We start from the raw sequence: 13,949 nt of genomic DNA, 5'->3' as shown, positions 1-13,949 counted from the left end.
AACTTCATCAATTTGAAAACAAGTCGTTTCCCAAGAAACCGTTGGAGGGATGGTTGTGGTTTTATACATGTGCGGTTTTGTTGCTTACGCTGGTGGCTTCTCATTGGTTTCGATGCTGTTATGGAAGCAACATACCGCGACTCCAGAATAGTTTTGTATGCGTTGGCAAAGGGTAGTATAGCTTTGTGTCAAACCATGTTCTATTTCGGAAACTAACCGGTACAGCCTATAGTGAAAGCAATCGTCCAGTGTCTGATAGTATTATAAACCCGTAAAAACTCATATTTTTCATGTTTCCATTCCGAGCAGCGCGATTTTAAAATTGGACGTGGTGTCATCACTTGTAACCAATATATGGCTACGTGATGAACATTGTGTAAGCTGCAGACAGATGGCCACTGTTTCGACCTAAAAGGTCGCATCAGTGCAGCTGGTGTGACTTTCAGACGACTTTGCTGACCAAACGGCCAAGCAAAGACTTCCACTTTGTGGTGACTATACAATCACCATCATCCGTTGGGCACCAAACTAGGTGCAACCTTACGGAGAAAACAAGGTGGAAACACTATGGCCAAGCAAATACATGAACATTATTTTACAGTGCAACTGACCAATACTTCCCTATTTAATTCCTGAACAGTTTCTTGCATTGACTGGGTTTAAATGTCTTCCGTTACTTCTTTATTTAATTTTCGCCACCACCTTCCACAATACATTGCTTATTCTAAAATATAATCGGTGAGATGTTGACCAGGAAGCAACAGTGTTCGAACAAAATTGAAAAGGCTTTTGGTTTTCAGAATATTCTCACATCCTTTATACAAGTTCTAGTTGTATTTTTCGGTTCGCTTGGTTGCCTGACAACGTGTAAATTTAATTTGGAAATAAAATAATGCGTTGTTAATAGGGTTTTAACTTGTTGCAGCCACTTTGACAAATACCCCCTGCCTACAAAGTAACACAGCTCAGTAAGATACAATCCACGTGATTTTCTTGTGTTTGGGCGAATTTTCAAGAATAAGTTACAGACAAAATTCGGGAATAAATTTTATTAGACATAAGCTGTTACCAAAACGTCCCAAATTAACAACATTATAGACGACTTTTTAAATACGGTAACACAACAACAAGCGTTCGCCATATACCCAATATAACCGCTCCAAAACCGGTGATTTTTTTAACCAATTACCGCGCGAATCATCTTTTGTCTTCCAACCCTTTCCCCTCCTACAAAATACTTGCGCGGGCATCCGGTTTCTCACCGACCATCGCTTTTGTTTTTACGATTGCCGCCCGGGCGTATTGTTCGGCCCCAGTGCTGGATGACAAACACAACAGTATCGGGTTGTTGCCTGCTCCGGCGCTGAAATGTTATCGGATAAAAATTCCTGTTTTTGTCAGCGTCGCTTTGTGCCGCAGTGCGCAAGCGCTGACCCGTCATCATTTATTGCTGGGCAGCACAAAGGAGCTGGATACAATGGCCCTGTAGTAATCAGACACCCTGTGCGCTCATCAGTGCCTACAGGCTCTATAAGGACTGTCGCCCGTTTTTCAATAGAATCCAACTGACGCGTCGAATGTTCGATTAACGCTAACGTAACCTGCCATCTGCAGGAATGCCATTCAGAGCTTCCTCCAATCCAGGCGTCCGGTGGCGGTCTCATCGCCCTAATGCTGTTGTTGGTTGCCAGAGTGATAAAGGCCAGCGCCAACCGAAGTAATTTATATGGTGCGTTTAATTGTCCCCCTGAGTGGACGCTGAAATCAACGCTATTTGAAAGGGCCAGTAAATATTAAAACAACACCAATTATCTCATTGTGTGCAGCCCCGAGTCGCCTGGCTTGGGTTTCTTGTTTTACTTTCCCAGAGAAATGTTATACCGTGTTTAACAGGATGGCTGTTTGTGCTTTTTCGAGGTTTCCACTGGATGAATGCGACGGGCGTGCTGCGCGTTTTCCGTGATTTCTTCCAAACACAAATGCCTGTAAAAATCCCCAGACTTTCTTTTCACAAATTCAAATCCTTAAGTCGTTCTGAAAACCGCATACACCCAAAATAACATTTTTTGTACTCTTGCGTAAAAGCCCAATGTTTAATATGAACAATGTTAACACACACAAAAAAGTATAACAAGGTTAACGCATTAAAAAATAAATTAATGGCAATTTGCAGATTTCTTTTAAAACGTCAAGAAAATAAATTCAAAGTATCGTTTTCTTGGGCACGCGGATTTGCTTTCTGTAGCAAGTATTAGTGAGGGCACATTTTCTTGGAACAAATCAACTGAGCGTTGTCTCTTTAACCCACCAAGGCCGTGTTACTGCAGTTGGTCGCTGCTTTGATGCAAATAGTCTTAAGCGAACCGTCGCGAAGCCTTTATTAACTCATGCATAAGCGTCTCCGGTTACACAACAACCCTGAGCTGCTTAGGCTTCGCACGTTCCCCTAGGTTGTTGCCGTTGAACGACCTTCCCTTTCAAACAAACGGAAAGGTTTATCTTTTCGCAGATTGCATCTCTCTCTGCCACGCTATTTGCGTATCCTTGGTTCGTCGCCAGTAGGCGGTTGCTTTGACAGAACTTTGAAGGCTGTAATCGCCTTTGCCGGCTTTCTGTCGATGACTTTGCTCAACCCATCCCTGCCAGTTGTCGGTCACGCTTAGAAAATAAATTATGAAAAGTAGTCATAGGTCACGTGGTAGTTCCAAATACGTGATGGCAAACATTTTACATTGGAGTCAGCAGAGTGTTTTAAAATAGGTCGTTGCCTTTGTTTATCTTAAGATAAAGGATTAAAGCACTTCGACCGACACGCTAATCCAGTGGTACCCAACCGGACCCTTTTCATAAAGTCATCTACAGTTCCTATGTTAAATTTGGCCTTGTGACGAAACAAGTTTTGGATTAGAAACCAAACATTTTTTTAAAAAGGAATAAAAAATGTGACCAACTTATATTTACTGCTCTTACTGCATGAGCCCTCCGGTACCAAATAACGCGCCATTGGATGTCCGCTAACCGTAGGTTAGGAACCACTGGAGTGCACGATATCATTGGTAGGGGTTTTTAGATGTTTTGAGTCACCGTGGCTATGTCTTCCCTATTATCGAAATGTCGTTGAATGCGGATGTGACGACTCTTTATTTCCAGTCTAATTGTTCGAAATGATGAATAATCTGTCGTCTGTTACGCCAAGCAAGCACGAATTGTTTCCATGCGACGAGGTACTACAAAATCCCGCATATAACGCCAGTCCTCTCCTTCTGACGTCATATACAGCTAAGGTTTCACCGCATCGTTCACCGTAGCCGGAATAGTTTGGAAAGGACTGCGAGGCGTACAGTTTCAATCCCACTCGAACAACCAAGTGCCTCTGGGGCTACTGGGTAGGGGGTTCCATGTGAATTAGGATGCGAAGGCCAGCGGTCGCGACGCCCTGTTGAGCGGCAATGGGCGGCTCGCGGGCAGCCTCTGAGTCGACCGGGTAGCAGCGCGAAAGTTAAACCCTATCTGCACCTGCTGTTGCCGTTTCCCACGCCCGCGCGACTCGCTGAAACCGAAGAGGCGCTTAGAGGCGACTTTTCTTGCAAGTACGTGCGCCCCCGGGGGAAAGAGCCCCGACCCCGCGGCCCCCGTTTCTTATTCCGGTTGCATCGTCGGGCTCAGGATGTGTTTGTGTGCGAACAATTAGCGCAAATTTTTCCATGAGCGCGAAACTGCATTGGTTCAGGAATTTAGCGCTTCTGTAGTTGACCGAGACTCATTATCATTTTTTTTGTCAACCGCGTGCTAATTTTACCGATGCTCTCAGGGATCCGTAAATTCACGCACAACAAAACGACGAATTTAGGTTGGTTTGATGTGGCATTATATAAAAGATTAACTGGGAGACGCATTTCAGACCATAGCGCATTTTTTTTAACTTGTCTTAGGTCGTTTTTGCCTAAAATTTATAACGAAAAATTCAACCATCAGGAGCGGTTGCGGTCAAATTTGCGATATTTTTTGTGGCCCACATTCATTCATAAACCAAGAAAGGACCAATTTTTCCACGTGCCCGTCGGCGTCGCTTTCAAGGTTGTGTTGTTGTTTCTTCGTCTCCGCCTCTGTGTGGCAACATTAACTCCCAAAGTGGTGTGACGCTCCCAGTACAACCTGTCTAATCTTCACGATTATTTAAGTTTTCCCGTGCGGTGTCTCGGTCTGACCTCCATATTTTGCCACGTAACCCCGTTCCGCTTCGCCGCGCCTTCGTATTATCACCCTAAATACTCGCTTTGACGTCAGGCCCTCCGTGGGGCCCCAGCAGTTGAGTTAAAAACACAAATCACGGGTGTCTGTCGTGCGCTTTGTTTGTTCGCCTTTGCATCTTAGTTATGGTCCCACACATAACTTTTGGCTTCACATCCTTTTGTCAGTCACCCGCATTGCATCCTTGTGTTTTTAATCTTTTTCAGCTGTTGCGCGTGGGCTGTTAGGCGTGTTAGAACTGTTCAAAAGGATTTTGATGGCAAATTTCGCAAAGACGTTTGCGCTTGTTTCGTTGTTCTGCGAGGCTGTGTGATGTAGACTTGGTCAAACTATACTACTTTGCTTGGGTGCGTGGCTTTGGTAAATTGTTACGGAAATTTAAATAAATCCCTTTTTTTTGTCCTAAAAATCCTGCTATGAACCACAGTAAGCTCAAGTTTCCATGGCGTATTAACAGAGTTTATTATTTTAAGTTGCTATATTCGTATAATCGGTCTCATTCCAATGGGTGCCACGATTTTTTTGCCCATGTTAATACTACATTTTGGAAGCTGTCAGTGGAAGAAACCGTACTTTGTGGCGCCCTTACTGTTGCTTTTTTTTCCAAAACGAGCTTGATAAAAGCGTCCTGGCCATGACGTTTTCAACTGCGTCGTTATGGATTTCTTGTTGTCGGTTGTCAGTCAAGTGGCTTGGGGATCAATTACTGGTTGCACCGACGCGCCTTCGTCGCTTTCATGGAATTTCGCATTGATACGCTGATAAGTTATCTTAGTCAATACCCATTGCTTGCCGAGAATTTTGTATCGATGGATCTTACAGTCTCTTGCTACAAATTTTCTCAACCTTTTCCTGGCATACGCCTTATTTAATTGGATTTTGTTACTACACGGGTAAAAAACGTTGTGTTAAGTATGCCACGGTTTGTTTAGTGTAACAACATACGAATCCAAAGCTTTATTTTGAAGATGGTACGCTTGAGGTGCTGTGGAAGCGATTTTCTACCTTGCTGTATGTTTGTTGGTTATTCTATAAATGCGTAAAAATACAGCGTAACTCAGGTCGACCAAACAACCCAGAAATATCCGTTTATCGGATAGCTTTTTCCTTCTTTGCATACCAACAAGTAGTCTAATATTCCTGATAGGCCACATGACCCGTTTTATTTCCCCAAGCCCGGGATCACATCATTAAACACGTAAATTGCGCGAAACTATCGTAGTAATGTTGCGGCGTGCGTCGTGTTTGCACATCGGGCCGCAAGTAGGGCTAATGGTTGAAAATTGCACGGGGCTGGTTCCCTCTGTGGCGGATTTGCGCCTCAATTAGACTATTATCCCACTGTTGCAGTGGTGGCATTAACCCTACCCGCCGCCTAAACGATGTTTACACAATTTTGCCGATGGCAAAGCCCCTCTGTGGAGTCTGGCGCCCTGTCTCCGGGATCAGGGGAGTGTTCCTCTTATAGATCGAACCCGAGCAAGTTGATATAATTTGTGTCGAAGTCGGGTGCACTACAGTTTTATTAGCCTTTGCTCGGTAGCGATAATTTTGCCCATTATTTCCGCTATGGGCCTCGTTTCACTCTAGTCGACATGTGATTAATATTTGTAGGCCGATTTGAATGTCTCGCTAACATCTTTCATATATAAGTTGTGTTGTTTCCGAGCATCATGCCCTGCAATAATCAAAATTTTTAATATTGTTAAAGCAATTTTTTTCGGTATTTGAATTGAAGTCGGCCCATACAAACTTGGTGTAAGAACTTGACGTAACAATTATTATAAAATCGGCATTTTTTGTGATATTACTTTATTACTTGTCTTGAAGTGGAAGCTTTTAACCCAAGTCAACTCCTAAAATTCTGCGAAATGACAAACATTTATTCTAGAGAAAATTACCTGATTTCCCCCTCGGCGCTTCCGCGTTCGCAATCCGCGCTCCACGTAACCTACAACTGATACCCTTGATATTGACGTTCAGCGCAAAGACGAAAGGATCCCGCGCTCCCAATACTCGAATTAGGAAATAAACCGGCTTTGAAACGGTAGTCGGGTTGACAGTTACTACGGTGTAAGTGGTAGCAATCAGAGAGTTACGGGCCTTGTATTTTTCATGCGACGATCGCAATTTTCATATAATGTAGCGACACGCCGAGAGCCGACCACGTCACCCTATATGCTCTGACTGGAGATAGCGCCCCCGCGTTAGCGCACGCGTTTGAAATTCAAGCTTTTATGGGCTTAGCGTCTTAAGCAACTCGGAACTATCATGTGGCCGCTCAGCGCCGTAATCACGGTAACTGGACGCCGTGAGCGAGAATGGGAAAGCCGGGACTCCAAGGTTGCTTGTAGTGACTTTGTCCTTTATATGCCCGGGTCTTGGATGCGCCGGGTCGCTAAATGTGAAGCAAATTACCTTCATCCTATGGTGCCTTCTTTTGAGCCCCGACAGGTGTAAAGGCTCCTGTTGCAAAGGACAATAATGCCGCTGTTACCGCTTGGAAATGATTGCGAACGTTCTGACTGCTGTATCAAACCGGACCACACGGCTTAGGGTCGCAATACCCTTGACCGCGAGGCCATGACATTGACATTCTTCGAGGCGTCTTGTTTTATTTATTGGCCAGTTTACCCTGGGAACTATTTCTATTTGTTTTCATGGGAAAATCTGTTGGCTCACCATTTTATTGTGTTGAAATCGTGGGCTTGACGCTGCGACCACCCAATCTGTTTGACCTTCAACTACTAACGACGACGATGTCTCTGAGGTGACACATATCACATTATTCATCGGATATTGCGAAGGTAATGGCTGCTCATCATTCTAAATTGCTCAAATAGCTAGAGTGCTGGCGCCCCTTACAGCGTTTGGCGGGAATTTCTTTTATAAATCTTTTATGTCTACATCCGCTTGCTTTTATGTTACATCACAGAAATACGTTTCAAAATATTTTGATCTATCAATTGTGTTGAAACGGCTCTCATGATTTGTGTTGGTTTTATTGACATAAGCGGTTGTTGTTGGTCTTTTTTTTTTGAAATCATCCACCAGTTCTCGCGCCTCTTGCACAATTTCTGGTAAGCAGCATTTGCGTTCCCCCAATATTTCATTATCCCATGCACCCACCATAGGAACAGCCAAAGGTAAAAACCTATCAAGGATGACATTAAAAGGTCATTTTGTACAAATAGTTTACCTGGTCATTTTATACAAACAGTTTACCTGTGGCCCAGATTTGGTTGGAATATTTCTTATGTTGTTTCAGGGAGTTTGCATGGACAACTCCCAATGGTTTATAAAGTGACAAAGGCCTATTAAGTATATGCTTATGATTTCATCATCAACGTTGGCGTGAAATTATAGAATTTCTTCATGTACCCCATTGTTTTATCTCTTTAAGCATTGCGTTTGAATTTCTTTGCGTTGAAAATGCAAACTCATAAGCAAGGCCAGTGAGGAAAATTATGCAGCTTTCACATAGACTGTCCCGAAAATGGCGTACCTCAGCGTGCGATTCCGAAGCAATTAACCTTTTGTCGCTCAAATGCTACCAGCAACCTTTTACAGTCCCACGTTCCCCGCACAGTTATCAACGTGTTTAATTACAAATGCCAGGGCACTGTTCAGTCTACCGGCTTTGTAGTGCCAGAAGCTGACAGCCAAAGTCAAGCCCGACTCTTCATTACGTCATGAGCTGGCTCCAGGAAGATTGAGATTATTGGCGCCGGCTCCGCGGGTCAATGAAACCGGTGCATGGGACCGGATCGTTCGAGGTATCCTGTCTAAACTAACGCCGTTCCGTGGAATCTTGTTGGGCTAGGCGCGGATCGACTTTGGGGCGAGGTTTGACTTCGGTTTCGAGCAATGCATTAGGGTTACAACCGAACAGAAACATATTACTGCTTGGTGGGTTGCACAACGTGCCTTTTGATGGGAAACGTAAAACCACGTTTGAACTCGCCCCTTCCGTCGAGTTGCGTCTTTGTTTATTTCGCAAACATTTGTGAGCACGCTCTAAGCGTTTGTGGTAGCGAACGTGCGGTGGTTTGCTAACGGTGGCAATATTGGTGGTCGATTGCATGGAACGTTTTCGTCAATAAGCGTCAATGAGGACGATTACTGTTTTGGAAAACCACAAAAAAAATGTTTCATAACATTGCAATACGGACTAGGTTTTTTTTTTAAATTGTATTTCATTTTTAATTTTTTTATATCAACGGGTTGTTTAATGGCCCAAGTCAACTTCCTTATACAAAATACTTCCTTTCATATTCTATACCAGGTTCTTGACCAATTTTCTGTGCCTCCACCCCAAATTCCGCTACATTGAATTTAGGTGGTACGATTCCAAAGATTTTTTTCATTATGCGGTTTTGAAGTAACTTTTTTTCGGTTTGGGTTTCCACCTGAATAGAAGCTTTGGTACTATTTTCTGTTATTTGTTCACTGAAGTGTTTAATTTCCCCAGCTGGTTGCAAACCCCCTGCATCCACCAGTTGGGAACCGCTATTCTAATGCTCTTTGAGCGCAGCACCGTTGCGTTAACAATTTGTTCCATCCGCTGTACATCCGCATCAACGACCTCATCGGGTTTCACCTTCAAACGGTTTGATTCCCGCGCAACAAAAATGTCGGCTATTTTCGTTTCCCGTGGCGGATTTTCTTGTTCCGTGCCAAACCCCTTCTATGTCAAACAGCACTTGATGCCAACCTTCCGCCCCCTGCCTGACGCATTGTTTCTCACGCTCCCAGGCACGGCTAATTAAGATTCGCCGGCAGCTTATCTGCGTCAAGACGCGCCGCCTAAATGCGCAACAGTTTAACCCCATCGCCCCGCTACGACCTGCCGACCTAATGAAGAGAAATTTGATTTGTTGAAGCCAGGGATCTCGGCAGCAACCTCCGTGATGGCTTTTGGGAGATTTTCAACCCCCGTGCGGTTTAACGTTCAGACCCAATGACAGTCCATGTTAGTTGTTTCAGTGTGTTTCGACGTCAAACTGACCGTCGGAAATTGGGGTCATTGTGCGCCCGGCGTTCCTTATCGTCGCCTTCGCGGCTCACCGGTGTTATCGCATCGCAACGTTGACTGATTGTAGCTCGCGTTTCACAATATTGCTGTCGATCTATTGTTTCACTAAAAATAATTATTTTTTAAAATTTTTGACAGAAGAAATTTGTTTGTCAAGAATTTTTGGGACTGTGTACTCCTGTCTGTGTGGTAACAGTGATAAGTTACGAATGCAGAGTTTTCAGCTGCAAAATATGACAAACTTATTTAGGGGTACTATCCAATGATGGGTCGAGTATTGAAAATCCCCACGCCGAACTGCAAAACACATTGCGCAAATGTTTGACATCCCTCAAATAATATCTAATTGAAAATTAACCACAATTACATTTTTACAAACAAATACCGATTGGCGTGACAAGTGCCATATCCGCCAGTAACAGTCGCCACAGCGAGGTAGCACAGAAGTCGGAAGCGATAGATCAAAGCAGGCGTGACGATATTGTGACCAGTTTTCAAAACAAACTAATGTCCATCTCCCCTTAGTTCCTTGGTGATCGTCGCGACGCGCGTGCTGCTTTGTTCTCTATTGTTTCGTCATAACATTTCGATCATGAATCACAAAACGGGCCGACGCGCTGGACAGCAGGTGGTAATTAGCGACAGTCGGTTTGTTTTCGTTTGCCAGCTAATAGACGTGACGTAAACAGTTGAGTGACGACTGTTTCGTCAAAATGGCTACATGCCATGGTTAATGTTAATTTGTGATGCAAACATGAGATGATATTTTGATTGCAGTATGACGTTCGAATAGAAAAAGCGTTAAATTATATTTAATTGTTTTCCGCTGATAAACACATACAATTGCTACTAAATTTTGTTCGCAGCTTTCCTATTTGACTACGAAACATAATTTCGTTTCATATCATTTTCCCGGTCATTTCATATCATTGGTCCAAGTTCTTAAACAATTTTGGGCGGCGGGATGATTTCGTTACGCCTACAGCGCGATACACAAAACTAAATCACGGCCTATCTATTGAGAAGGTAAAAAGCGGAGCTCCATTTTCCGGCTATTTGGAAATAATTCGACAACATAATGGCGTTACGATGGTCATTACTTGCTTCCAGTGCGGGTTTGGCCGGCGGCAAGTGGTTGAAGCAAATAAAAAACGCCACCGGTCTGTTATGAAATCATAAACGCTGTGCTTTGGAATCTACTTTTCTATGTGGTCTTCTTCGACAGGGACTGGGCATTGTTGTTGGGCCAGCCATATTTACCATTTCATGCAACATACTTTAAATGGCTTGCATGTTACGATTATGAACAATTTAATTCCTTGTCGGTTTGTTGTTTACTGCTGTCAAGAGTCCATCCTGGCTCATAAAATTTTCCTGTTGTATTTCAGAACCCCACACCGATACCAAGTTACACACGTTGTGAAATTTTGATGACAACCGTACTTCACACTAGAGAGTATTAATTTCCCTTCGCGCCCGGCGTATCTGCGATTGCGACCCGATACATTTCGGCATGTAATTTTACCTTGCCGTGTGCGAATTACATGTGTACATATCCGATGGTCTCTACTCGTTTCTGCCCTTACCAGAGCACCGAATTACCGATGATGGATCATCCGATAAGGCCGCCCCAACATGCACATCTTGAGATTGTGATCGCAGTGCGCACCATTTTACCGAAATCGCTTTCCTCCGTAAAAATGCTTTAGCTTGTTCCTATACCAGTCTATCTCCTCTCTGTTGGTTGGTCGGTTTTGTAAATGGTGGTGTTCCGTATTTTCCCAAAGGGCAGTGATGAGTTCTTGCCCATATGAGGCCTAATATGTACCGCAGCATTGCAGAATGTTTCAGTTTAGCGTTTACCTCGCGTCCGCTCGTAAACCATTACAAGCAATTTTGACTCCAATCGCCCTTCGTTCGCCCCGGGGTGATGTTCGCTTATCTGTCCGACCCGCTTATGGAAGCTTTCGATTCGACGCTGCCTTGGTGAGCGCAATTCAGCTTTCTAAGCGCTCGGCGCAGTCTCCATTGCGGCAAGCCTTGAGCACAGGATCATCTGCCGTTAGAGATTGCCGATTGCGACGATAAGGCTTGCCCTACGAGCCCTTAGGTCTGTCTGTCACGTCGTTGCCATAACAGTCATATCCCAGTAGACGTTGTTTTTTTCTTGACGACGTTGCCTGTCGCACGTTTAAATAAAATGATCGTAGATTCTGATTGACGTCTGAACGACTTGTGGCTTGTTTATCGCCATATGAATCTACAGTCTATAACTGATGGCTTTCTCCCGATATTTCGGAGTGCGTTTTCGCTTATTTCGCCATTTTGTTGATGCCTATATTGGAGTTAACTTTGCTTTCTCCTTAAAATTATATCACCGGATAACATTCGTTTTAGTAAACCTTACATGATGTTTTAAAGTGAAAACCGATAATTGACAAGCAGATTTGATGAAATACGATAAATCACAACGAGGTCAATGTGAACTCTCATATTATTAATTACTCCACATTACCATTAGTTGTTGATGACAGCGCTGTTCTTGAAGTAGTCACATATACAGATACAATTTACTTGGGTGTTGGGGAAAATTGAGAGAATGTAATCGTGATCGTAGGGTTTGTTTTTTGGCGCTTTTTCATTCTTGTTTTCCGACTCTCTCAAGATCATCTTCCCATCTCCCCCATGGCCTGTGTTCCTCTCCGCGAGCGAACGTAAACATGGCAAACACTGCTACCTGCCTCCGCACACCGGCTCGACCGACGTGTGAAGGATAAACAAACCAGGGTAGTGTGGTGGATCCTCGCCCACTTCACATTCTCTCTCCCATGACGTTCTGTGCAGGCGGCGTACAAGAAAGTTTTTGTATCGGATCAAACGCAACCGGTCCAAAAACATGGCTTTCGCGATGTAAGTTACTGTATCCGAGCACCCGGTGCAGTGCATGTGGATCGCTTACGACCCTGTGCATGTGAAAAATGTCGCCAATGTCCGTAGTTTAGGGTAATCGACGCCCGGAGATATCACTGTTTGACGTCATTGCTGTTGGGGGGTCACCGTGTAATGGTGGAAGGGTAGAAAGCGACTCGACATCCCTTAATTAAAACACAGCTTGTGGTGCAACGTAATCGAAGCCACTGGGCGTTGGCCGTTTGCTCGTGCATCGATAACGAAAAACTTTGCGACAATCACCCTTTGTGTTTCGAAGGTTACGTCATTTTTGTTGGAGAAAATGAGTTGTTACCGAGTCTGGAAAGACCATATGTGAACACGTGTAGGGAATTTCTTTGCCTTGAAGTCGCAAAAGTTTTGGTAAAATTTTCTGCTTTGTCGCCACACTTTTATAACTTAAACTACCTCAGGGTGTTTTTTTGGGAATTCGCAGTGTCGCAATTTGCAAAAACGTTAATTTTTGTTACGATATTAGCACAACATGTTTTGCCAGTGACGTTCTTTGCATAAAATAGGTTCCTGTGTGATTTCTGACGTTTTAGGTCAAAAAACTCCTTCATGCTAAATGCGTTAAACGCGTGGGCAGTATCGCATGTCATCAGACTATTGCTGCACACCGCAAACAAGTGTATCAACCCACTCAACAACAGCACGTGGCTTCCTTGTCTCGGAATACCTGATGTAAAAATCATTTCTTGACAGGATGCGTCTTCGTGTTCTCATCCATTGTAGTCGGACAATGAACCTCCAGACACACGTCAGTGCTGTTGCGACTGTGCAACCCCCTTAGTGCTTAATATAGCAACTGACTCGATTGTCGCGCGTTCGCGATCGTGTTCTGGAAAACGAAGAGATTGGTGAATATTTCAGGGCTTGTGTGTCACTCTTGATGCTCGCCCACGTGAAAAAATGTCGGTCATCTCTACCGGAAAAATAAACGTGCGTCATAACTGGGATATCTCTACAATCAATTTAAATGACCCATTTTTTTAGTCAATGTGACGACGGTGTAAGTTTTGTGATATTAATCACTATTACTCCCAAACATTTCTTTCATTTTCGACACCCAATGTTACATTCAAATTCTATATCTGTGCAAAATTTTGTAGAGTGTGTTGGGACAAAAAAATGACCTTCACCGACGGACGAATTTCTCTTTACGTTACGTCACGAAACAGACATTTCGTCACGTGGCTTCGATTCGTCGTACTGCGGTCTCGCGGCGACGTAGGGGACAAATTGGACGAGATTCGTTAAAATTGCCACCGATTTATTTAATTTCCGTTTCTTCCCGCATCAAAGCCACAGACCGCCGCAGTGACCAAACGATCGGTCTTTTGTACTCGTCATAGCTCTGTATAATTCTTGTCGTTTGGTTTGATGTCGTTCACGCAGTTTTGACCAGTGTGTAGGAATTATAAGCGAACATTATGATCGAAGCGAACCCTTTGGCACATTATTGTAGTTGGTACTGACTGTGCTTCAAAGGAACCTGGAGTTTCTATGTTCTATTTAATCAGCATTTTAGTGCATTGGCTTGCACAAATATTTTACATATCGCCTAAAAAATGGAACTAGAAACTATGCATGTGGCGAATGCTTGAGATTTCAGTTAATACTCTTTTCACACCTTTCGATGCGAAAACATATTTCTTCACTGCAATAATTTCCGAATATGGGTCCGAGCCGCGGTTGTAGCAAATACCAACCA

The sequence above is a fragment of the Ascidia mentula genome, chromosome 2, assembly GCF_947561715.1.
Source record: "Ascidia mentula chromosome 2, kaAscMent1.1, whole genome shotgun sequence".
Lineage (NCBI taxonomy): Eukaryota > Metazoa > Chordata > Ascidiacea > Phlebobranchia > Ascidiidae > Ascidia > Ascidia mentula.
Note: the sequence above shows the minus strand (reverse complement) of the source record.